Raw genomic sequence first — 27,603 nt, 5'->3', positions numbered from 1 at the left:
GTTCTCAATAACAAATAAGTTTTTTTTCTTTATAAATAAATATCATCATAATTTTTGGCACAAAGTTTATCAAGATAGATTTCATTTGGTTTTAAATCTTGTTTTAGTGTAGTTCCAAAATAGTGTGATTTTATTAGATTTAAAATCGAGTAAAAGTCTCAAAGATAAACTCAATTATTATTTAAAGTCGAATTCAAATAAAAACGAACTCAATTTCACTTGACTCCTGTAGATGAGACATCCCAAAATCATAAAGGCTTTGTCTAAGATGAGTATCGAACTCTAGGCATTTAAGTAAAGAAAAATGAACTAATAATTTGTTCACCCACAATTTTAGAGTTAACCTCTCTCCTTAATTAAATGTCCGCTCAAATATTTATTTGATTTAAATAAATAATTAAAATTTAGGGCAATTTACTGAAATAATTTATTTGGAGAAGAATTTTACCTAAATATAACTTTTGAAATGGCAAGACGCAAATACAATTTTTCATATTTATATAGAAATCGCTACTGGCAATAGCGGTTTATAGAAGAACGTAAACCGTTATTAGCAGCCGCGGTTTACGTGGGTTAGCGTTTTACACAGAAACTGCTATAGGCAGCAGCGGTTTCTGTTGATTGTAGCATGTGCATAAACTGCTACAGGCAGTAGCGATTTATGTGTTGGGTGGCGTGAACCTAAACCGCTGGAGGCAGTAGCGGTTTACGTTGAGTGTGCTTATAAAACCGTTAAAGACAACCACAGATTCCTCATTTGGTGTGGATTTTGAGTTTAGATTTCGAGTTGAGAATGCATCCAGCCGTGAATGTCCCTCCCCGAGCCCCAGTCGCCGTGTCCCTACTAATTCCACCACCAATCTGGGTAACATGCCCCCAGCCCCCCTACGTCTAGCACTGGCCCGACGAACACGGTGCTCGCCAATACCCACCTGCATCATCCTCCTACATCATATCATCTAACCATCGCCACTCCTGACCTGTGTCCCGGGTATCAATACGACGGCGTCTCTCGACACGCCTGTTGTCCAGCATGTCGAGTAACTGTGATATCCGTGGCACCTGTGATGACCCTCTCTAAAAGGCCTCTATTGGTATCTCCACGTGCCTGGGATCCGCGAATGCGACTTCCGGGGAAAGGACCCTATGCGTCTCGCGGTGCTACCAATCTAAGAACTCAGCGGAAGGACTTAGATCAGGCACTCTATCGATAGTAAGGACTGAATCAAGTCTGTTCTGCCAGTGTAAATGCCAGACCTGATAGTAATGGGGGAACTCCCTATTTCCGCCCCTCCCATCCTTAGCATGCAACTAGTCTATGTTCAAATCCCCCTCGGGAACATGCTGCACCCCGCCAAACTGTGGGACCACCCTATCAACTTGATGCCACTTAATGATGGCAAAATATATCAAATTGATAACCGCTCGCCATAACCAACAATGTTTCTCCTTAAGTATCTCAGGATGGACCGCAGCAAGTACGTCGAGAGCAGAGTAAGGCTCCCATACAATCTAAAAGTTTAACATCCTCGAACATTATAACAGAATGTATATATATAATCAGAATGATGAACCCCAACTAATAAAACCAACCACATACATGATACTTACATCTCGAGCGGTCAATCGATCTAACGCAAGGCGATAGTTTATAACCCTTTGATCCTTGCCATCATTTGGTGGTAGGTATGTGGCCTACCTGAACGATAGTAATTGGTTATAAAATGAAGGAATTACATGACATATCATATTTTTCAAGCTTCAAACGAATAAAGAATACCTGGATGCCAACGAAAACGAAAAATTCTTAAACCCAGAGGACCTCAACGAGCAAAACCACCAGAATATCCAACTCTTTAGCAAGTGGAGAGGACCCGCCAAGTTGGTAACATTTTTATTCGCCGTCCGACACATGCATCGATACAACCATGCCAAAGCGGCAGACCCCCAGCTATAACTCCCATGTCATCAAGATTTGCTACAAAGGGCAATCACCGTAAATGAACCTGGTTCGCACTCTTGTCCCCAAATAACTGAGTGGATAACAACATCATGATATAGGTACGTGCGTATATGCAAGCAGTATCCTCGATCGCATCTACTGGTAACACCCTAAATCTCTCATGGAACCATGTGAAGTGGACTGTCATCTGCTTGATCTTATTCGGTAGTGGCAGCTTACCGAATAACTCCTGAAACCATTCCCAAGCTGAAATGCCACATCTTGCAGCGTCACCATGCACTCTCCAAAAGGTATATGAAAAGTGTGCATCTCGAGGCGCCACCTCTCAATGAATGCACTGAACAAAGGCTCGTCCAACCAAAACCAGTGGTTGTTTAGCCTGACCAAGTGGTACAAATCAATTCTCTCTAAATAAGGAAAGATCCTGTCATGCATAGACATATTTTGTTGCCGCATCACACTGCAGATACACCTACTTGGCTGCACCCAACAAGAAAGATATACACGAAGTAGTTAAATTCTACTTTCTACAAGGAAAAATCCTATCTAATTACACTAAATAAATAAATTATACCATCACCAAACAATGAAACAATTAAAAAATTAAACTATTATTTAATTAACAAATCAAATTGTTAAATATTTAATTTATTTAATATTTAAAAACCAATTATAAAATAAAAAAATTGGTTTTTAATCGATTATTAAAAATAAACATGTTTTCGACAAAAACCAATTTTTTGGACCAAAAAACCGGTTTCTTAAAAAGAAACCTTTGACAAAAATCGATTATTTAAAATTAGACTTTTAAAATAAAATCTTTCAAATAAAATTTTTTAAACTTTGGTTCTGGATTTTTTTAACCACACAAAAACCAATTTTCAAACCATTTTCGTTTTCCTTAGCCAATTTTGAAAAGCATAAATATGGTTTTGAATTTGTTTAGTTGAATTAGTTAACCAAATTGTGGTTATGATTTTTTAACCGGTTATCGATATTTTGATTTTTGTATGTGCACCTCTACTACATTCTACATCCTAATATGCAAAGTCTAATATTCAACTATAAGGGTTAAACTATAAATTCTAGTTTCTCTATCCTACGTACCATATTCTATTTAACAAATGCTAATGCTAAGAAAATAAAACAAAACTAACCTCGTCGACAATGGCACCGGTAATATGGGCAACGTCGTTCAGTCGGTACAAGCTTTGTTCATTTGTCATGATATCCAACTGAAGGTCGGTACTGAGAAACCCCGAATCCGCTCTCAAAGTGCTCCTCCTTCTCTCTAGAATTTTCTCTCTCTAGTCAAACTCAAAATCCACACCAAATGAGAAATCTGTAGTTGCCTTTCACGGTTTTATAAGCACACTCAATGTAAACCGCTACTGCTTCTAGCAGTTTACGTTCACGCCACCCAACATATAAACCGCTATTGCCTGTAGCGATTTATGCACATGCCACACTCAACAGAAACCGCTGCTGTCTATAGCAATTTCTGTGTAAAACACTAACTCACATAAACTTCGACTGTCAATAACAGTTTACGTTCTTTTGTAAACTGCTACTATCAGTAGCAATTTTTATAGAAATATAAAAAAAATTGTATTTACATCTTGTCATTTCAAAAGTTATATTTGAGTAAATTTTTTTTCTAATAATTTATTTCAATAAATTGTCCTAAAATTTATATAATTATTTTTAACATCATTAGTCACTCATCGTAATTATTTCGTTAGTATTTATTTTTTCAAATTAATTGATATAGGAATATGAATGAAAAATATTATATTAATTCATTAAAGTAAATAATTTTTTTATAAAACAAATTTAGCTAACATATATTTTATGGTCATATATTAATATTATTAATAAAAAATATTTTATTAAAAACCCTATAAAGTCCAAATTTTTAATATATTCATTTTATATTTATTGAATTAAAAAATTTAAAAAATCTTACTTATTTAAGATTTAATCTTAGGAGATATATTAGATAAACTTTTATGAAAAATAAAGTTTAATCAATAAATATTTAGTCCGTGGCGTGGACCAAGCTTTAATGTCCACCATATATAACACCTTTTGGTTGCGCGGACGGTATTAAGTGGTGTCATTGCCATAGGAGACAACACTGACTTTGTAGATCCCACACTTGGAAGGTGGCAATAAATTACTTGGGTGATCGGACCTATGCTATGTGGATTATTTATTATTAAGTATTGGGTTTGGCTAACAATATTCTAAAGATATTTTAAGGGTTTAACTAAAAATAAATGATAATATTATTATTGATAGAATGTTTTAACCTAATAAATAAAAATGAATATATTAAAAATTTAAATTTTTTGTATTTTTAATTTATTATTTTAACATATGTTTTCAAAACACACATTAAATAAATTCTAATTTTTATAAAATATTTTTTTTGATATATTTAATCTATATTTTTAGAGTATAAATTAGTAAACATTTTTTTAACACCAAAACAAAAATGAAGTTAGCTTAGTGGAAAGTGGGTTAATAAGTTATGGACAAACTTATAGTTGAAAGTTCGGAAAAATTTGAATCTAAGAATTATTTTAGAGGGAAAAAGATCCTCTAAAGTGACAATATTAGTAAAGTAGTAAAGTGATATTTTAATCATCTTTAAATTTGTAACATTTAATTCAAGGGTGATTAATGATGTACTTTTTTCTTTAGGAGTGTTCATGGATCGGATCCGATCTGATCCGTACACTAATAGGATCGAATTGTGAATTTTGTGTAGGTATCCGCATATCCGATTCGCATATCTATGTATCCGCAAAAATAAAAAAATAAAAATGTAAATATTCTTTTTATGTTTTATTTCAACTAATAATAATTATATATTGTATTATTTTAATTTATTATTTAAGAAAAAATATATTTAATATTATTTTAAGAGTAAATATATTTAAAAGAATAGAAAATTTAATTTTATTAATTTTTTAATAAAAATAAACTTTAAAAATATTTTTATGTTTTACGGATATATCCGATATTCGATTAAAAAATGTGCAGATCGAGTCAGATCAAATCTAAACTTAAAAACTACGAATATTAAATTCGATCTAATAATTTTAGTACGAATCGAATCGAAATTTCGATTATATCCGATTCGTATTCGTTCTTATTTTTCTTTAAAATAACAATATAATTTTAGAGGATTGGGATCCTCCTAGAGAGAGACTATATATACCATTTACCAACCTAGCATGATGACATGATTCGTGTGTCTGTCTAAAAGGAATAGGAAAAATGGTTATTTAATTTAGTTTGTTGTTTTCTGTTTATTATATTATAAACTCTAATTAAAATCATATTCAACCATGATTATTATGTTGTCGGCCCTTAATTGGATCACCTTCAGCTTGATATCATTTTGTGTATGTACAAATGATACGGCGGTACAACTCCGCATAACCTCATCTCTGTTAAATAATTAACGAAGTAAAATTTAATTTTCATGATAGTATAAATTTTTTTTACACACAATATTAAATCCAATTCACTGTGAGATCCATGTGCTCAAAGCCTCAAACCCAAGTTCATTATTATACAATGCTATTTAAAAGGAAAATATTGAACCAATATAAGATTCATAAAACAATTAATAACCAGCACTATTCATCTCAAAGGAGTGTCCTTTAGGATTTGACGTATGCTCTCTTAGAGTTTTAAACTTTTGATGCATGCTCATCAGAGTTGGCTGCGCTTCATACTAACAGACAACAATTTGATCACTAATCATGACCAATAGTTAATCATGAATTCAAACTATTTTGACAGTGAGAATAAAAATATATAATATAATAATAATAATTTTTATAATAATAATATCATATATGTAAAAATTAATTATTAAATTATTTATTAATTATTATATATTTATGTATAAAAATATATATTATTTAATTTATTTTTAATATATATTTTATATTTTAATATATATTTTATTCAAATAAATTTTTTTATATACATATAATATAATTATTGTTATAATTATATTTTATTATTATAAAATATGATTAATTTTTAAAATATCTAATTTACAAATTAAAATACTAAAATAGTAATTTGAATAATAATATATAATTTAAAATTTTATTTTTTTAAAAAAATTGAGTAATCTTTTTTATAAATACAATCGAAATGTCTCTTTTTTTTATATATATCATTAAATAATTATTTAAAAATTTACTTCTCATATAATTAGAAGTCAATTTTTACTAATATTCATAATTGAAAAAGTTCTTTCAATTAATGCAATTATTACGAAAAAACTAAAGCTAATTTTAAAAGAAGATAAATAATACTCTTTCAAGTTGATTTCTAAGAAAGAACGCAAATCTCATTTAAATTGAAAATTGATCATTCTAATAGATATCTAAAACGAAATTCTTAAATTGACTATTAAGTACCAAAAGTTGGATAAAAAATTATTACGGGGTCAAATTCAATAATTTAATGGGAACAAATAAATATTATTATCATAGATTACTCAAAAAAATTTCAAATTCTAGTGGGGCCGCTTGCCCCCACAACAATGTACATAGATCCGTCTCTAGACAAGCCTCAAGCCTGATCCTAATCCAGTGTGAAAATATGCTCTAAAAAGATGTTAGATATAAAAAGAGATAGAGAGGAAGAGAAAGAGATGATTGTCGAGTTAGATATAAAAAGATGTTTCATCAAGTGTGAAAATATGCTCTAAAATTTTAATAGAAAGAGTCTTCTATCTCAATAAAAATTTCTCTTCAGGCACTATGAAAAATGCATTAAAGGCGATCTAGAATAGGTCATATAAGTTTAGAGTAGCATATTAGAAAAATAATCGATTTCAATTTTTCTTTGATGATGATCTAGAGGCTCGGGGAATAGAGAATGGTTTCCCATAGCTATTCAAGGACAACATTCTTCATGTCAAACGTTGGTTAGAAACAAAAAAATCAGAAAAGAATACTGCATCAAAATTTTTAATTTGGTTACAACTCTAAAATTTACCAAAGAGTTACAAAATAATAAAAGTCACAAAGAAGTTTGGAGAGAAACTAGGAGAGGTTACGGACGTAGGGATCTTTGAAATTAAAGACGAAAAAATTCGAATCATGATAGCCAGAATCATGATGGATTGAGAGAAAGTAGTGCGAGATAGTGTAAAACTAAAGGGACCGAACTAGAAAATAATAGACGTGAAATTGAGATATGAATTAATCGATATAGAGCATGGAGCAAAGGTTTGCAGCCGATTATTAAAAAACTCAGATTCAAATAATTTAAAGGAGAACAAGGTTGGAGAGTGGTTGAGGGTGGATTAAGTTAGGTGAAGGATAAATATGAAGGAAGAAGAGGAGAACAATCCTAGTGTAATGTTAAAACCAAAGAATAAGGTTTCACCATCATAGTTGTTAGACAATTTTATTACTCTAAATGTTAAAGAGAAAAACACTTAAAGCAGTATCAATAAATCTTATAATGGAGGAGAAACAATGCGAGAAATGGAAGATTCTAATATGGTAATAATAAAAACTACCATGGATATGTCTCTGATTTTGGTGGACATCACCTCATCTATAAAATGTGATACCTTAAATATCAGATTAAAAGGGTTAGAGTTTTGGAAAAAAAAAAAGAAAAGAAAAGAGTGAAACTAAAGCAAATGGCAAGACATGGTAGTTTTGAAGGTGAATGTATTGTTGAAGAAAAAAGGGGTAATTGAGGGAGGGAGAATGAGGAGAACTATAAGAGAAAATTTTTGGAAGGACTAATAGATGAGTTGCATGCTAAGGTTAGGAGGGAAGGAGTGTCAGTCGTAAAATAGCACCCAAAAAGACATAAAAGTTCTAATGTGGAATTGTTAGGGATTGTAGAGACTCCTGATAATCCACAACCTCAATGATCATTTGATCCCACTCTCTTAAGATTTTTTTTATGTGAGACAAAATCAATCTCAAATAATATAGCAGAAATTAAGGGTGTGTAGTTACAAAAAATGAAAGTTTGTTAATTAATAAACCTCTATTTTATGATCATTTTTTAATAGAAAAACATGTAATTTATCAACTTATTCTACATTTATTCATAGAAATTGTATGCTTTTGTAAATTTCTCTTAATTATGCTTAATTATTAAAAACATGCGTTTTAAGTCTTTAAAATTACTAAATTTAATTCATTGTTATCACATTCGATGCCTTGATGTATTTATTTGAGTGATTTAAGGTTTAGAAGGCAATAATGACTTGAAGAAATGAAAAAAAAGCATGCATAAGTGAAGAATTCATAAAGAAATGAAGATTGGAGATTTTCATGGTTATGCGCACGCATGTCTTGTGTGTACGCATGGCTTGTGCGTATACACGAGTAGTGGCACGTGATTTACTTAAGTAAATACGTGGATCGCGATTTCAAGTCCATTTTGGGCCTAATCCAACTCATTGTTGAAGCATTTGAAGGTAAGACAAGCAAATAATCATAATAGTAGTTTAAAATCATGTTTTAGATAGAAATTTTAGAGAGAGAAGAGAACTTCTCTCTAGAAATTTAGATTTTAGGTTAATTTATCCTTAATTTAGGTTTTAATTTTTGTTCTAGTTTAATTTTCTTTATATTTTTCTTATTTTATTGTCTTAAACCTTTTAGTTTTACTTATTAGTTTCTTTAATTTTGTCAATTTTGGATTATTAACACTTGAATTTTTGTTTACTTTTAATACAATTTAATATGTTTAGTGATGCTTGTTTAGTTTGTCATTATTGCTTTCTTGTTTTAGTAGTTATAGATTTTATAATTCTTGCAATTTAGCATGTTTTATTTTGATGCATTCCAAGTGTTTGACAAATACCTTTTCTAGTTTTAGAGTAGAATTTTGCATTCTTGGCTTGAAATTAAGGACTTAGGTGACATTGAGTCATTGACGTCCAATATTGATTGGTAATTTAGGGTTGTTAGTTGGTTTTGTTTCTACTGACGCTAGTCTTTCACTAAGTCTAATTTGTGAGTTGGCTAGAACTTGTGGATTAAGATCAATTATGCCTATTTGACTTTTTTCCAATGTTGGGGATGACGAAGTGGGATTAACTCTTCTTAATTACCATGTTTATGGTCAATGACTTGGATAGAAAACCTTAACTCTCAATCCTTGCCAAGATGCCTATTAGTACTTAAATTTTTTTGTTTGTTCTTTACTTTTTTATCATTTAATTTCTTATCTTTTGTATTTCAAACTCCTTTTTCTCATAGCCAATGATACGCACACCTCACTGCAATTCTTTTGAGAGACGACCCGGGATTTAAAACTCCCGGTTTTTATTGATTTGAATTTGTGACAAACAAACTCAACTCTAATACAGGTCATTTGTTGGTTTAGAACTATACTTACGACAAGATTCTTTTTGAGAAATTCTAAACCGACGTTTAGCCCGGATTAAGTTTTTGGTGCCATTGTCGGGAATTTACATATGTGTGCTTGTTATTGGTTATTGTTTATATGTGCGTGTGTGAATAGTTTGCTTGTTTTTGTTAATAGTTAAGAGTGTACTTTTTTTTTAGTTCTTGATAGCTTTTGTTTTTATTTTTTTCTCCATGAAGTCTCATCCTTTTGACTTTGATTTTCGTTGTAATTATGTTGTAGAAAATGATAACTTCAATGATGGTTCGCATTATGGAACGAGAGATTGACGAACGAAACTCTCGCGCGATCTAGAATTTTCACAAATAAATTCGCGTTGTAAGTATAGCTTCTAAACTGATAAGAATTCCTTTCGTACAAAAGTTTGGTTGTCACAAGTAACAAAACCTAATAAAATTTATAACCGAAGTATTTAAACCTCGGGTCATCTCTCAAGAAATTACAGGGAGGTGTTCTTATTATTGGTTATGCGTCTTGTAAATTGGGGGTTTTGGAGTTTGGGCAATGGGCACAGATATAATTATAAATTAAAGCAATAAAAATAAATAAGAGATTTTATGTAATTAAATTAAAAGCCTTGACCCGAGAAGATTAATCAGAAGTTCTATCCTCGTTGGATTTCTCAAGATTAACAGTAATAGGTTGTTGTTTCTACTTGGTTATCCTTTACTAAATAAAGGAAAATTAAGTTGGGAGCCAACTTCTGTTCACAAGTCCTAATCCTCTCCCTTGGCAAGGATTAGCATAGTAACTAGAGTGCTAGCCAACAACTTTCAGTTACCAATTAATTCTTGAGTATTCCAACTCAAGGGTCTCCAAATAATAATCAACTCCAAAATCAAGTTGGGAGTCTACTCAGTTAATATGAATGCCATTTTCATAAATCATAAAAGAAGTAGAAAAGGAACATGGTAATTAAAATTCAATTGGAAACAATTAAACAAATAATAGATTTAAATGGAAAAATATTATGGAATAAATGTAGAATATAAGAATCTTAAATTAAAAGAACATTGAACTTGGAAATTGAGAAGAAGAAATCCTAATCCTAAAACCTAAGAGAGAGGAGAGAGCCCCTCTCTCTAGAAAACTATATCTAAAACCTAAAATTATGTGAATATGAGTTAATGATTCATGAATGAATGGATTCCCCCACTTTATAGCCTCTAATCTGTATTTTCTAGACCGAAAATTAGGTCGAAAACAGTCCAGAAATCGTTGGAGAAGAAATCTGCCACGCTGGTTTTTCGTCACTGCGACGCGTCCGCATAGAGCATACGTTTGTGTCGCCTATCTGTACTTTTACTATAGCAAATTATATATCAAATCGAAGCCCTGGACGTTAGCTTTCCAACGCAACTGAAACCGCCTCATTTGGACCTATGTAGCTCGAGTTATGTCCGTTTTAGTGTGAGAGGGTCAGGTTGACAGCTTAGCAATTTCTTCAACTTCTTGTATTCCTTCCATTTTTGTATGCTTCCTTTCCATTCTCTAAGCTATTCCTACCCTGTAATCCCTGAAATCACTTAACGCACATATCACGGCATCAAATGGTACAAAGGGATGATTAAGATTAATAAAATTAAGGTCAAAGAAACATATTTTCAATCATAGCACAAAATCAGGAAGGAAAAAGTAAAACCATGCAATTTAAATGAATAAGTGGGCAAGGACTTGATAAAACCACTCAATTAAACACAAGATAAACCATAAAATAGTGGTTTATCAACCTTTTCACACTTAAACATTAGCATGTCCTCATGCTAAGCTCAAGAGAAGCTATAAAGGTGAAGAAGAATGGTAGAAAGTATGTAATGTAACCTATCTATATGAATGCAACTACATGCAAAATGTCTTTACCTACTTGGTTTAAAAGTAAATAAATTCTCCAAGAATAAATATGAACTGGATTTCACTAATTCAAATCCTAAAAATGAAGTACAAATATACTTGCAAGAAGAGAATAGCTCATGAAAGCCGGGAACAAAGAATCGAGCGTCGAACCCTCACCGGAAGTGTATACACTCTAATCACTCAAGTGTTTAAGGTTCGATTCTCTCAATTCTCTACTAACCTTGCTTTCTAAGGCTTGCTCTTCATCTAACAATCAACAAAAATTTAATGCATAAACACTACAAGAAAAATACCCATTCAGCCACACTTCTTTTAAGCTACATTTGAAAAGTGTAGCCTATTCATAGAATAGGCTACACTTTTTTCCGTGTTGCCTTTTTATATGAGAAAAGGATACACAATTGTGGCATCATTTAAAAAGTATAGCCTTAAGTATTTTAGAAATCACTTATAAAGCGTAGCCGTAGGTTGATATCTATAGGTTCACTTTTTGTATCAAAGAGGACGCTTTTAGAGAGTAGCCTATTTATTAAGTTTTGGGTGCATTTTAAAAGTGATGCCTAATGTATAAGACCAAATCCTAACACTTCGTGAAATTTTTATTCCTCTTTCAATTCCCTCCAAAAGCAGACACGCACACAGCACCTTCAATTGGAGGAACCCTCACCTTCGCCAATCCTTTGGCACACAATTCTCACCTTCGCCATTCTCACCTTCAACACACATCACCTACGACACTCATCACCTTCGCCTTCTCACCGTCGCCACCCAGTCACCACTCACCACATGGCTGCGCTACTCACCAGTCACCAGCTCACCACTCACAAGCTCACACTCTCATCCTCACTCACACACACACAAAAGAGGGAAAAATCAGAAAAAGAGAGAACGGGAAGAAGAAGAGAAGAAGAGAGGAGAGGGGAAGGAAGGAGAGGACGACACCGGCTAGGGCTCTGCCGTGCGGACCATCGTCGTTGCGTGCGCTGACCGTCGCCTCGCATCGCCTTCTCGTGCACTCACTGTCACCGCTCAGCATCATCGTCGCATGTGCTCACTGTCGTCGCTCAGCATCGTCGTCGTCGCTCAGCATCGTCGTCGTCGCTCAGCATCGTCATCGCCGCTCACCTGAGAAGGTATGTATCGATTTTCAGTTTGTTCTGTGAAATTTGGGAGGTTTTGGGTTCCAATTTTAGGGTTTTTAATTAGGGGTTGTAGCTTCTGGATATGACACTGATAGGAATTGGGGGTTTTACTGCATGAATGGTTTTAGCTTCCTGGTAGCCGAGAAGCATGTAGCGTAGAGCACTTGACTCCTCAGCTGATGAAGAGTCCTTGATCAAATTCTTGATCTCCTTCACAACATCCAAGTAATCTGAATCCGATAACCACAATTCATTAGTGGAAATTCTTCAGCTTTATCACAACAACAACACAAATTCAGCATTTTCTATATTGGGAGAGAATCACACAGAACAGAGGAATCGACGCAGAGCACCTGAAAAGAAAATAGGAGAAGTGCATGTAGAACGTGTGGTTGAGACAGCATACTTGTGCTCTCCATAGGAGGAAGGGTAAGAGAAGAGAGGATCCTGAATTGGATCCAAAGGGGAAGATCTGAATAAGCATTTGGATTGAGAGAGAATGGTGTAGAGAGCGAGGAAAAGAGTTGTGAAGAGGTATAACAGAGAAAAACAGAGGAGCTTGGATTGGAAGATTAGAGGTTTGGTAGTGGTAAAGCCATTTTTGATGTGTTTGATGTGAGAATGCAGACAATAACTTGTGTCTTTGCTAGCTGCAAGCCTTCCATGCAATGCTACTTTCTTCTTGACCTATGTGGCTCTCAAGTAAGATAATATCTCATGTTTCATTTATTTATTTACTATTATTCTTCTGGCAATGCTGATTAAGTCTGTTTGCTATATACGCTAAAGGGTGCATTAATGCAAACTTGATTTACAAATGGTGTTTCCATGATCTTGTTAGTTATCATCTTCTTATGAAGTTGGGTTGTGCATATGATTTAATGTTCAACCAAATTAAATGACTTCTATTCTGTTTGTCAGATTTTTTGTTGGCTATGGTCTTGAGCTGTCCGGGTTAGTTCCTCTTATTTTATTCCATTTGAAGAAAAAGTATCTTTGCAAGACTGATGCGGAGGTGAAAGAGGCTTGGGCTCCTGGAGATCTTGGTTATGGGACTAGAGTTCTTGGTGACATGCTCATCGTCACAATCGTTTTCTGCTATTCTGTGATTGCTCCTCTGATAGTCCCATTTGGTGCTCTGTATTTTGGCCTCGGATGGCTTATACTAAGAAATCAGGTGAAGTTCTCATGATTCTATTTACCCAACCAGGATATTAATTGATCCGTGTCATTTTAATAGCTTGAAATCTCATGAATGAGTAGTGTTTTTTTGTTATCAACAGGCTCTAAAAGTGTATGTTCCATCGTATGAAAGCTATGGAAGGATGTGGCCGCACATACACAACCGCATACTAGCATCTTTGATTCTATACCAAGTTACCATGCTTGGTTACTTTGGGGTGCAGAAGTTCTACTACGCACCGTTCTTTATACCTCTTTCATTACTGTTAATACTCTTTGGATTTGTATGCACAAAGAAATTCTATCCAGCTTTTGAGTGGCCAACGCTTGAGGTGACAGACAGTAAATTCCATGTGTTTTGATGTGAGAATGCAGACAGTAATTTGGGCTTTACTGATATTTGATTAATAGTATCATAACAAGTTGGGGTTGGGGTTGGGGTTGAGTTCCCATTAGATATAAGTTATATAACTCTGCCATGTGAAGTGCTACTTCATAAATCCTAATCATTCTTAAGCTTATTATGCTGCATTTGGTTTAAATTCATACCTAATTTAGATCCCTTCACTATTGAAAGTCTTACATTTATCTTCCTTTTAAATAAATAAAAAAGGTAGATAGATCATGCACTTTGGATTCATTGGTTAACTTTGCCTTGCCCTTCCAGTGAAAAACTTTCCAGGAATTAAGATTGCGGAGGAGTCGGAATAGAAGAATAGCATTCAGGGCTCAACAGGGGTGGTTAACTTGGCTGGAATACCCATAAGTACCAGATGGTCTTCGGAGGTTATTGCCTTGTTCCTATCACTGTCATTATTGGATTGTATTGACTTAAAGATTCATAGAGTTTTGGTTATTAAGAGATAATAGACATCTTTCCAACGCTCATTTTAATTCTGCAGATAAAAACAGAAATCAAGCAGAGCAGGATTAAAGTAACATCAAAAGTAAGCATATGATTCCTGATGGTACAAATTGAAAATGAACCTTTTTATATGTATATTTTTCTTGACAAATATATGTGCATCAAGTTAAGCAAGTTTTACTTACAAGAAATTGCTTATTCTTCATCTGACCTATCCATTTAATAGCTTAAAAATCTGGATTCAGCAGAAGTATGGAAGCAGTGTAGGAGTGCCTTTTCTATATATTAGCACAGGTTATTGTACATTAGGGAGATAATATTATAAGTTTTAGGTTTGTGCATCAATTCTTGAGTTTACTTTACTAAAAGCACTAAACTTTATTATTTATTAATTATAAACAGAGATCATTGAAGGAGGTTCACATTATTATTAAACCAATTATCCCGAGAGACTCGTTAGCTATTAGTCTGTTCTGGTGTTATGTAAAAGTTTCTTTTGAAAGCAAAACAGTTCTGCTTCTGCATTATTACTATGAAGTCTGTAGTATTTTTAAATTTAACTAAATGAACTAAATAGTAAATAATGCCTATGCTTGTTATTTGATTTGTAGGAAGGCTGAGAGGGGTTAGTATTTTATGATTGCTGTTAGCTTGCTACATCATTGTCTAGAAACAGATTTGTGTTTTAAGTATATTTTCTCATATATTGTATTTTACTTCAGAAGATATAGTTGTGGTTTGGCAAAAATCACGAGTGGTTAGAAAATTGTAAGTGTTTCGAATTTCGATCATATATAGTTTGCCACATAATTAAAAAGATCCATTCCCGAATAAATAATACTTTGATATAATTAAGTTATTTTTCTTTTTTTTTGTACAGGTTTTCCTGGATTCATTTGGATGACATTGTTAATTTAATATATGAAGCACTGATAAATCCCTCCTATAAAGGTGAACTCTTAACTCTCATATCTCCAAAGCGAAATTTATTGAAATTTTGAAAAACAAAAAATTAGTGGATATAGAACATTGGCTAGCATAGATAGTTTGGATAGTGCAATTCTCGATTCTGACTTGTGTGATTTGATTACCATGTTCATATATATTTTTGCTGACTTGTGTGATTTGATTACCATGTTCATATATATCTTTGCAAGTGTGGCCAGCATTTAGTAAAGAATAAAGAAGGCAGAGGTGAATTAATGATATCAGTCATTGATAGTTTTGAGTTTGATTTTATAATTTTTATAATTGCAAATGTCATTATGAATATTTTTTAATAATTATTTTTCTATATAATTATGCAGGATAATGTTGAGGATGATAATGAAGATTAAGCTGATTATTATTGTGGTTTATTGGCTATAAGATAGAGTAGTGTTGAAAATGGATACATGTATGGTTGACTACTAATGCCTTTTATTAGAAGATGCTTATGTAGGATATGTTTCTCGTAGAGTATTACTAGTAAATTCTAAGTAGCATCATGGTTATTTTGATATGGCTATGCTTACTTTAGTGTGAGATGTATGAATACTCACAATTAACTTCATTCTAGTACTTTTGGATCATTATTATAAATATATTTTGGTTAGATAATTTTTATTATTTAAAAAAATTATTTAATATAATTATGTATTTATTTTTATTTTATAATATTTAACTCATTTAATTAAAATTGCATAATTATTATACATATAATTATATTACTAAATATTATGTTGTATTAATAATTATTAGAATATATATATATATATATATAGAAAATAAAAAAAAACAATAAGAGACCTAAGACTACACTTATATACAGTAGCTATAGAATACAAAAAAAAAAGAGAAACCTAAGGCTACACTTATAAACAGTAGCCATGGTATACAAAGTGGCTACGCTTCAAAGGTGATGCAGTAGCATTGAAAAGCGTAGCCTATTCTAGTAAAAATGGAAGCTGAAAAGCGTAGTCTTTGGTCATAAACAGCATCACTTGAAAAGCGCACCCTATTCCCAAACGCCAAAAGTGTAGCCCTTGGTGCAGAAAAGCGTAGCCTTTGAGAATAGGCAACGGCCGAATAGGAATCACCCCAAAAAGCGTAGCCGTAGCCCAGAAAGCGTAGCCATAGCCTAAGGCATAATTTTTTTTCACTTTTGGCTACACTTTTCAAATGTACCTGAATGGGTGTTTTTCTTGTAGTGAAATACACATATCAAGAGGTCTTTTAAGGGTTGTAATGGGGTTAGAGTCAAGGTAGGATTGTATTTGGCCAAGTGGACTAAAATCTAAATCCTTAATTAACTTAAACTTTCCACCTAACTTAAGCCAATCCATGTAATCATAATACCACATCTAACTATCCATTAACCATGTTTTCCACATATTCATGTATCCTAATTTCGAGTACAGTACATATGCATTGCTTTCACCATTTACTTTGGGGCATTTTGTCCCCTTTTACTTATTTGCTCTCTTTCTTTTCTTTTTCTTTTTCTCTTCTTTTTTTTTATATTTTTTTATTTTATTTTTTTTCTTTTCTTTTTCAATGCTTATGATTAAGGTATTGAATGCATAAACATGTTCTTAACATTCTTGTTCATATTTTCTCAAGAATACACAACACCCAATTCTCAAACCAAATATTTCCAAACCCACTTTTCTCCACACTTAATTCATGAGTACTCTCACTAGTCTAAGCTAACCAAGGATTCAAATTAAGGACATTATTATTTTTCGCTTAGAGTTAATGATGTGCTAAAGTAAAGAATAAAAGGGGTAAAATAGGCTCAAATTGGTTTGCAAAGGATAATGAAAGGTTAAGGCCATATGGGTATGTAAGCTCAGTGAAATAAGGCCTCAATCATGTAAGTGCATGCATACATCAAACAATGGAAATATAGAATCAAGCAAGACAAAGATCACAATTTTAGAGAGAACAACACACACCAAAAAATAAAATATTGATTGATAAAATGCAACCAATCAAATAGGCTCAAAATCTCATTGGTTTTGTATGTTCGAGCTCTAAAACCATGTTCCAAAATAAAATTTCTTCAAACAAGTTTAACAAAAATTTTAATTCAAATTAGTGAAATGCTATAAAAAGTTTCTTGAAAAATAAATTCGTTATTTCAACCAAGCAGTGGTAGAATATGCACAAAATCAAATAAATATGCAATCAAACATGCAAATGCAACAACTAACAAGGAAAATAAACCATTGATGTTGAGATAGAAGAGTAACTAACCCATGGGGATCGGTATCGACCTCCCCACACTTAATGATTGCACCGTCCTCGGTGCATGCTGAGATGTGCAAGTGGACGGGTGGCTCCAACTGACGTTTTTCTCCAAGGATTGTGCAGATAGACTTGTTTGTCTCCCCATTTAGAAGCTTTCCCTTTCCCTTCTTTGGTGGCCATCCTGAAAGAAGAGGAAAAGAAGAAAAGTAACCCAGAAATAAAGATAGGAAACAAATAAAGTATGGGTGGGTTAATGCCAAATAATGGGGTCTCAATTATATGGTAGCTACAACATGCAAGTGAGAAAATAATAGAAGCACATGGCATACCAGTGGTGCAAGAATTTGCAACAAGGGGGAAGAGTGTGGGTAATGAGAGATAGTGTAAGTTCATGTCAATGCAAAAAGGGATACATGTATCATAAAAGATTGGCATTGACAGATAAATAATATTACCCAACAGTGTAAAATAAGTCACTAAGCACCCAAAATAATACCAGAAACTTCAATGATGGTTCGCATTATGGAACGAGAGATTGACGAACGAAACTCTCGCACGATCTAGAATTTTCACAAATAAATTTGCGTTGTAAGTATAGCTTCTAAACTGATAAGAATTCCTTTCGTACAAAAGTTTGGTTGTCACAAGTAACAAAACCTAATAAAATTTATAACCGAAGTATTTAAACCTCGGGTCATCTCTCAAGAAATTACAGGGAGGTGTTCTTATTATTGGTTATGCGTCTTGTAAATTGGGGGTTTTAGAGTTTGGGCAATGGGCACAGATATAATTATAAATTAAAGCAATAAAAATAAATAAGAGATTTTATGTAATTAAATTAAAAGCCTTGACCCGAGAAGATTAATCAGAAGTTCTATCCTCGTTGGATTTCTCAAGATTAACAGTAATAGGTTGTTGTTTCTACTTGGTTATCCTTTACTAAATAAAGGAAAATTAAGTTGGGAGCCAACTTCTGTTCACAAGTCCTAATCCTCTCCCTTGGCAAGGATTAGCATAGTAACTAGAGTGCTAGCCAACAACTTTCAGTTACCAATTAATTCTTGAGTATTCCAACTCAAGGGTCTCCAAATAATAATCAACTCCAAAATCAAGTTGGGAGTCTACTCAGTTAATATGAATGCCATTTTCATAAATCATAAAAGAAGTAAAAAAGGAACATGGTAATTAAAATTCAATTGGAAACAATTAAACAAATAATAGATTTAAATGGAAAAATATTATGGAATAAATTCAGAATATAAGAATCTTAAATTAAAAGAACATTGAACCTGGAAATTGAGAAGAAGAAATCCTAATCCTAAAATCTAAGAGAGAGGAGAGAGCCCCTCTCTCTAGAAAACTATATCTAAAACCTAAAATTATGTGAATATGAGTTAATGATTCATGAATGAATGGATTTCCCCGCTTTATAGCCTCTAATCTGTATTTTCTGGACCGAAAATTGGGTCGAAAACAGTCCAGAAATCGTTGGAGAAGAAATCTGCCACGCTGGTTTTTCGTCAATGCGACGCGTCCGCATGGAGCACACGTTCGTGTCGCCTATCTGTACTTTTACCATAGCAAATTATATATCAAATCGAAGCCCTGGACGTTAGCTTTCCAACGCAACTGAAACCGCCTCATTTGGACCTATGTAGCTCGAGTTATGTCCGTTTTAGTGTGAGAGGGTCAGGTTGACAACTTAACAATTTCTTCAACTTCTTGTATTCCTTCCATTTTTGTATGCTTCCTTTCCATTCTCTAAGCTATTCCTACCCTGTAATCCCTGAAATCACTTAACGCACATATCACGGCATCAAATGGTACAAAGGGATGATTAAGATTAATAAAATTAAGGTCAAAGAAACATATTTTCAATCATAGCACAAAATCAGGAAGGAAAAAGTAAAACCATGCAATTTAAATGAATAAGTGGGCAAGGACTTGATAAAACCACTCAATTAAACACAAGATAAACCATAAAATAGTGGTTTATCAACCTTTTCACACTTAAACATTAGCATGTCCTCATGCTAAGCTCAAGAGAAGCTATAAAGGTGAAGAAGAATGGTAGAAAGTATGTAATGTAACCTATCTATATGAATGCAACTACATGCAAAATGTCTTTACCTACTTGGTTTAAAAGTAAATAAATTCTCCAAGAATAAATATGAACTGGATTTCACTAATTCAAATCCTAAAAATGAAGTACAAATATACTTGCAAGAAGAGAATAGCTCATGAAAGCCGGGAACAAAGAATCGAGCGTCGAACCCTCACCGGAAGTGTATACACTCTAATCACTCAAGTGTTTAAGGTTCGATTCTCTCAATTCTCTACTAACCTTGCTTTCTAAGGCTTGCTCTTCATCTAACAATCAACAAAAATTTAATGCATAAACACTACAAGAAAAATACCCATTCAGCCACACTTCTTTTAAGCTACATTTGAAAAGTGTAGCCTATTCATAGAATAGGCTATGCTTTTTTCCGTGTTGCCTTTTTATATGAGAAAAGGATACACAATTGTGGCATCATTTAAAAAGTATAGCCTTAAGTATTTTAGAAATCACTTATAAAGCGTAGCCGTAGCTTGATATCTATAGGTTCACTTTTTGTATCAAAGAGGACGCTTTTAGAGAGTAGCCTATTTATTAAGTTTTGGGTGCATTTTAAAAGTGATGCCTAATGTATAAGACCAAATCCTAACACTTCGTGAAATTTTTATTCCTCTTTCAATTCCCTCCAAAAGCAGACACGCACACAGCACCTTCAATTGGAGGAACCCTCACCTTCGCCAATCCTTTGGCACACAATTCTCACCTTCGCCATTCTCACCTTTAACACACATCACCTACGACACTCATCACCTTCGCCTTCTCACCGTCGCTATTGACCGTCGCCACCCAGTCACCACTCACCACATGGCTACGCTACTCACCAGTCACCAGCTCACCACTCACAAGCTCACACTCTCATCCTCACTCACACACACACAAAAGAGGGAAAAATCAGAAAAAGAGAGAACGGGAAGAAGAAGAGAAGAAGAGAGGAGAGGGGAAGGAAGGAGAGGACGACACCGGCTAGGGCTCTGCCGTGCGGACCATCGTCGTTGCGTGCGCTGACCGTCGCCTCGCATCGCCTTCTCGTGCACTCACTGTCACCGCTCAGCATCATCGTCGCATGTGCTCACTGTCGTCGCTCAGCATCGTCGTCGTCGCTCAGCATCGTCATCGCCGCTCACCTGAGAAGGTATGTATCGATTTTCAGTTTGTTCTGTGAAATTTGGGAGGTTTTGGGTTCCAATTTTAGGGTTTTTAATTAGGGGTTGTAGCTTCTGGATATGACACTGATAGGAATTGGGGGTTTTACTGCATGAATGGTTTTGGCTTCCTGGTAGCCGAGAAGCATGTAGAGTAGAGCACTTGACTCCTCAGCTGATGAAGAGTCCTTGATCAAATTCTTGATCTCCTTCACAACATCCAAGTAATCTGAATCCGATAACCACAATTCATTAGTGGAAATTCTTCAGCTTTATCACAACAACAACACAAATTCAGCATTTTCTATATTGGGAGAGAATCACACAGAACAGAGGAATCGACGCAGAGCACCTGAAAAGAAAATAGGAGAAGTGCATGTAGAACGTGTGGTTGAGACAGCATACTTGTGCTCTCCATAGGAGGAAGGGTAAGAGAAGAGAGGATCCTGAATTGGATCCAAAGGGGAAGATCTGAATAAGCATTTGGATTGAGAGAGAATGGTGTAGAGAGCGAGGAAAAGAGTTGTGAAGAGGTATAACAGAGAAAAACAGAGGAGCTTGGATTGGAAGATTAGAGGTTTGGTAGTGGTAAAGCCATTTTTGATGTGTTTGATGTGAGAATGCAGACAATAACTTGTGTCTTTGCTAGCTGCAAGCCTTCCATGCAATGCTACTTTCTTCTTGACCTATGTGGCTCTCAAGTAAGATAATATTTCATGTTTCATTTATTTATTTACTATTGTTCTTCTGGCAATGCTGATTGAGTCTGTTTGCTATATATGCTAAAGGGTGCATTAATGCAAACTTGATTTACAAATGGTGTTTCCATGATCTTGTTAGTTATCATCTTCTTATGAAGTTGGGTTGTGCATATGATTTAATGTTCAACCAAATTAAATGACTTCTATTCTGTTTGTCAGATTTTTTGTTGGCTATGGTCTTGAGCTGTCCGGGTTAGTTCCTCTTATTTTATTCCATTTGAAGAAAAAGTATCTTTGCAAGACTGATGCGGAGGTGAAAGAGGCTTGGGCTCCTGGAGATCTTGGTTATGGGACTAGAGTTCTTGGTGACATGCTCATCGTCACAATCGTTTTCTGCTATTCTGTGATTGCTCCTCTGATAGTCCCATTTGGTGCTCTGTATTTTGGCCTCGGATGGCTTATACTAAGAAATCAGGTGAAGTTCTCATGATTCTATTTACCCAACCAGGATATTAATTGATCCGTGTCATTTTAATAGCTTGAAATCTCATGAATGAGTAGTGTTTTTTTGTTATCAACAGGCTCTAAAAGTGTATGTTCCATCGTATGAAAGCTATGGAAGGATGTGGCCGCACATACACAACCGCATACTAGCATCTTTGATTCTATACCAAGTTACCATGCTTGGTTACTTTGGGGTGCAGAAGTTCTACTACGCACCGTTCTTTATACCTCTTTCATTACTGTTAATACTCTTTGGATTTGTATGCACAAAGAAATTCTATCCAGCTTTTGAGTGGCCAACGCTTGAGGTGACAGACAGTAAATTCCATGTGTTTTGATGTGAGAATGCAGACAGTAATTTGGGCTTTACTGATATTTGATTAATAGTATCATAACAAGTTGGGGTTGGGGTTGGGGTTGAGTTCCCATTAGATATAAGTTATATAACTCTGCCATGTGAAGTGCTACTTCATAAATCCTAATCATTCTTAAGCTTATTATGCTGCATTTGGTTTAAATTCATACCTAATTTAGATCCATTCACTATTGAAAGTCTTACATTTATCTTCCTTTTAAATAAATAAAAAAGGTAGATAGATCATGCACTTTGGATTCATTGGTTAACTTTGCCTTGCCCTTCCAGTGAAAGACTTTCCAGGAATTAAGATTGCGGAGGAGTCGGAATGGAAGAATAGCATTCAGGGCTCAACAGGGGTGGTTAACTTGGCTGGAATATCCATAAGTACCAGATGGTCTTCGGAGGTTATTGCCTTGTTCCTATCACTGTCATTATTGGATTGTATTGACTTAAAGATTCATAGAGTTTTGGTTATTAAGAGATAATAGACATCTTTCCAACGCTCGTTTTAATTCTGCAGATAAAAACAGAAATCAAGCAGAGCAGGATTAAAGTAACATCAAAAGTAAGCATATGATTCCTGATGGTACAAATTGAAAATGAACCTTTTTATATGTATATTTTTCTTGACAAATATATGTGCATCAAGTTAAGCAAGTTTTACTTACAAGAAATTGCTTATTCTTCCTCTGACCTATCCATTTAATAGCTTAAAAATCTGGATTCAGCAGAAGTATGGAAGCAGTGTAGGAGTGCCTTTTCTATATATTAGCACAGGTTATTGTACATTAGGGAGATAATATTAAAAGTTTTAGGTTTGTGCATCAATTCTTGAGTTTACTTTACTAAAAGCACTAAACTTTATTATTTATTAATTATAAACAGAGATTATTGAAGGAGGTTCACATTATTATTAAACCAATTATCCCGAGAGACTCGTTAGCTATTAGTCTATTCTGGTGTTATGTAAAAGTTTCTTTTGAAAGCAAAACAGTTCTGCTTCTGCATTATTACTATGAAGTCTGTAGTATTTTTAAATTTAACTAAATGAACTAAATAGTAAATAATGCCTATGCTTGTTATTTGATTTGTAGGAAGGCTGAGAGGGGTTAGTATTTTATGATTGCTGTTAGCTTGCTACATCATTGTCTAGAAACAGATTTGTGTTTTAAGTATATTTTCTCATATATTGTATTTTACTTCAGAAGATATAGTTGTGGTTTGGCAAAAATCACGAGTGGTTAGAAAATTGTAAGTGTTTCGAATTTCGATCATATATAGTTTGCCACATAATTAAAAAGATCCATTCCCGAATAAATAATACTTTGATATAATTAAGTTATTTTTCTTTTTTTTTGTACAGGTTTTCCTGGATTCATTTGGATGACATTGTTAATTTAATATATGAAGCACTGATAAATCCCTCCTATAAAGGTGAACTCTTAACTCTCATATCTCCAAAGCGAAATTTATTGAAATTTTGAAAAACAAAAAATTAGTGGATATAGAACATTGGCTAGCATAGATAGTTTGGATAGTGCAATTCTCGATTCTGACTTGTGTGATTTGATTACCATGTTCATATATATTTTTGCTGACTTGTGTGATTTGATTACCATGTTCATATATATCTTTGCAAGTGTGGCCAGCATTTAGTAAAGAATAAAGAAGGCAGAGGTGAATTAATGATATCAGTCATTGATAGTTTTGAGTTTGATTTTATAATTTTTATAATTGCAAATGTCATTATGAATATTTTTTAATAATTATTTTTCTATATAATTATGCAGGATAATGTTGAGGATGATAATGAAGATTAAGCTGATTATTATTGTGGTTTATTGGCTATAAGATAGAGTAGTGTTGAAAATGGATACATGTATGGTTGACTACTAATGCCTTTTATTAGAAGATGCTTATGTAGGATATGTTTCTCGTAGAGTATTACTAGTAAATTCTAAGTAGCATCATGGTTATTTTGATATGGCTATGCTTACTTTAGTGTGAGATGTATGAATACTCACAATTAACTTCATTCTAGTACTTTTGGATCATTATTATAAATATATTTTGGTTAGATAATTTTTATTATTTAAAAAAATTATTTAATATAATTATGTATTTATTTTTATTTTATAATATTTAACTCATTTAATTAAAATTGCATAATTATTATACATATAATTATATTACTAAATATTATGTTGTATTAATAATTATTAGAATATATATATATATATATATATATATATATATATATATATATAGAAAATAAAAAAAACAATAAGAGACCTAAGACTACACTTATATACAGTAGCTATAGAATACAAAAAAAAAAGAGAAACCTAAGGCTACACTTATAAACAGTAGCCATGGTATACAAAGTGGCTACGCTTCAAAGGTGATGCAGTAGCATTGAAAAGCGTAGCCTATTCTAGTAAAAATGGAAGCTGAAAAGCGTAGTCTTTGGTCATAAACAGCATCACTTGAAAAGCGCACCCTATTCCCAAACGCCAAAAGTGTAGCCCTTGGTGCAGAAAAGCGTAGCCTTTGAGAATAGGCAACGGCCGAATAGGAATCACCCCAAAAAGCGTAGCCGTAGCCCAGAAAGCGTAGCCATAGCCTAAGGCATAATTTTTTTTCACTTTTGGCTACACTTTTCAAATGTACCTGAATGGGTGTTTTTCTTGTAGTGAAATACACATATCAAGAGGTCTTTTAAGGGTTGTAATGGGGTTAGAGTCAAGGTAGGATTGTATTTGGCCAAGTGGACTAAAATCTAAATCCTTAATTAACTTAAACTTTCCACCTAACTTAAGCCAATCCATGTAATCATAATACCACATCTAACTATCCATTAACCATGTTTTCCACATATTCATGTATCCTAATTTCGAGTACAGTACATATGCATTGCTTTCACCATTTACTTTGGGGCATTTTGTCCCCTTTTACTTATTTGCTCTCTTTCTTTTCTTTTTCTTTTTCTCTTCTTTTTTTTATATTTTTTTATTTTATTTTTTTTCTTTTCTTTTTCAATGCTTATGATTAAGGTATTGAATGCATAAACATGTTCTTAACATTCTTGTTCATATTTTCTCAAGAATACACAACACCCAATTCTCAAACCAAATATTTCCAAACCCACTTTTCTCCACACTTAATTCATGAGTACTCTCACTAGTCTAAGCTAACCAAGGATTCAAATTAAGGACATTATTATTTTTCGCTTAGAGTTAATGATGTGCTAAAGTAAAGAATAAAAGGGGTAAAATAGGCTCAAATTGGTTTGCAAAGGATAATGAAAGGTTAAGGCCATATGGGTATGTAAGCTCAGTGAAATAAGGCCTCAATCATGTAAGTGCATGCATACATCAAACAATGGAAATATAGAATCAAGCAAGACAAAGATCACAATTTTAGAGAGAACAACACACACCAAAAAATAAAATATTGATTGATAAAATGCAACCAATCAAATAGGCTCAAAATCTCATTGGTTTTGTATGTTCGAGCTCTAAAACCATGTTCCAAAATAAAATTTCTTCAAACAAGTTTAACAAAAATTTTAATTCAAATTAGTGAAATGCTATAAAAAGTTTCTTGAAAAATAAATTCGTTATTTCAACCAAGCAGTGGTAGAATATGCACAAAATCAAATAAATATGCAATCAAACATGCAAATGCAACAACTAACAAGGAAAATAAACCATTGATGTTGAGATAGAAGAGTAACTAACCCATGGGGATCGGTATCGACCTCCCCACACTTAATGATTGCACCGTCCTCGGTGCATGCTGAGATGTGCAAGTGGACGGGTGGCTCCAACTGACGTTTTTCTCCAAGGATTGTGCAGATAGACTTGTTTGTCTCCCCATTTAGAAGCTTTCCCTTTCCCTTCTTTGGTGGCCATCCTGAAAGAAGAGGAAAAGAAGAAAAGTAACCCAGAAATAAAGATAGGAAACAAATAAAGTATGGGTGGGTTAATGCCAAATAATGGGGTCTCAATTATATGGTAGCTACAACATGCAAGTGAGAAAATAATAGAAGCACATGGCATACCAGTGGTGCAAGAATTTGCAACAAGGGGGAAGAGTGTGGGTAATGAGAGATAGTGTAAGTTCATGTCAATGCAAAAAGGGATACATGTATCATAAAAGATTGGCATTGACAGATAAATAATATTACCCAACAGTGTAAAATAAGTCACTAAGCACCCAAAATAATACCAGAAACTTCAATGATGGTTCGCATTATGGAACGAGAGATTGACGAACGAAACTCTCGCACGATCTAGAATTTTCACAAATAAATTTGCGTTGTAAGTATAGCTTCTAAACTGATAAGAATTCCTTTCGTACAAAAGTTTGGTTGTCACAAGTAACAAAACCTAATAAAATTTATAACCGAAGTATTTAAACCTCGGGTCATCTCTCAAGAAATTACAGGGAGGTGTTCTTATTATTGGTTATGCGTCTTGTAAATTGGGGGTTTTAGAGTTTGGGCAATGGGCACAGATATAATTATAAATTAAAGCAATAAAAATAAATAAGAGATTTTATGTAATTAAATTAAAAGCCTTGACCCGAGAAGATTAATCAGAAGTTCTATCCTCGTTGGATTTCTCAAGATTAACAGTAATAGGTTGTTGTTTCTACTTGGTTATCTTTTACTAAATAAAGGAAAATTAAGTTGGGAGCCAACTTCTGTTCACAAGTCCTAATCCTCTCCCTTGGCAAGGATTAGCATAGTAACTAGAGTGCTAGCCAACAACTTTCAGTTACCAATTAATTCTTGAGTATTCCAACTCAAGGGTCTCCAAATAATAATCAACTCCAAAATCAAGTTGGGAGTCTACTCAGTTAATATGAATGCCATTTTCATAAATCATAAAAGAAGTAAAAAAGGAACATGGTAATTAAAATTCAATTGGAAACAATTAAACAAATAATAGATTTAAATGGAAAAATATTATGGAATAAATTCAGAATATAAGAATCTTAAATTAAAAGAACATTGAACCTGGAAATTGAGAAGAAGAAATCCTAATCCTAAAATCTAAGAGAGAGGAGAGAGCCCCTCTCTCTAGAAAGCTATATCTAAA

General features: G+C 33.4%; 2 long non-coding RNA genes across 3 annotated transcripts; both read left to right on the top strand.

The window, feature by feature from the left end:
* Positions 1 to 11,882: 11,882 nt before the first annotated feature.
* On the top strand, positions 11,883 to 16,042 carry LOC107625089 (uncharacterized). Of its 2 annotated transcripts, none has more exons than XR_015905453.1 (9): positions 11,883 to 12,387; positions 12,525 to 13,098; positions 13,318 to 13,573; positions 13,680 to 13,941; positions 14,246 to 14,364; positions 14,481 to 14,525; positions 15,324 to 15,394; positions 15,601 to 15,637; positions 15,751 to 16,042. It is a non-coding gene; the product is annotated as an uncharacterized LOC107625089 (long non-coding RNA). The 2 variants fall into 2 exon arrangements; XR_015905454.1 differs by lacking the exon at positions 15,601 to 15,637 and adding an exon at positions 15,166 to 15,211 and having other exon boundaries at positions 11,908 to 12,387.
* Positions 16,043 to 23,465: 7,423 nt separating this feature from the next.
* LOC148573296 (uncharacterized) lies at positions 23,466 to 24,580 on the top strand. The gene is made up of 2 exons (XR_015905274.1): positions 23,466 to 24,175; positions 24,289 to 24,580. It is a non-coding gene; the product is annotated as an uncharacterized LOC148573296 (long non-coding RNA).
* Positions 24,581 to 27,603: the final 3,023 nt, after the last annotated feature.

This window comes from Arachis ipaensis, chromosome B2 (assembly GCF_059453495.1).
Source record: "Arachis ipaensis isolate K30076 ecotype BB chromosome B2, ASM5945349v1, whole genome shotgun sequence".
Classification (NCBI taxonomy): Eukaryota; Viridiplantae; Streptophyta; class Magnoliopsida; order Fabales; family Fabaceae; genus Arachis; species Arachis ipaensis.
Note: the sequence above shows the minus strand (reverse complement) of the source record. Positions and strands in the feature narration are given on the sequence as shown.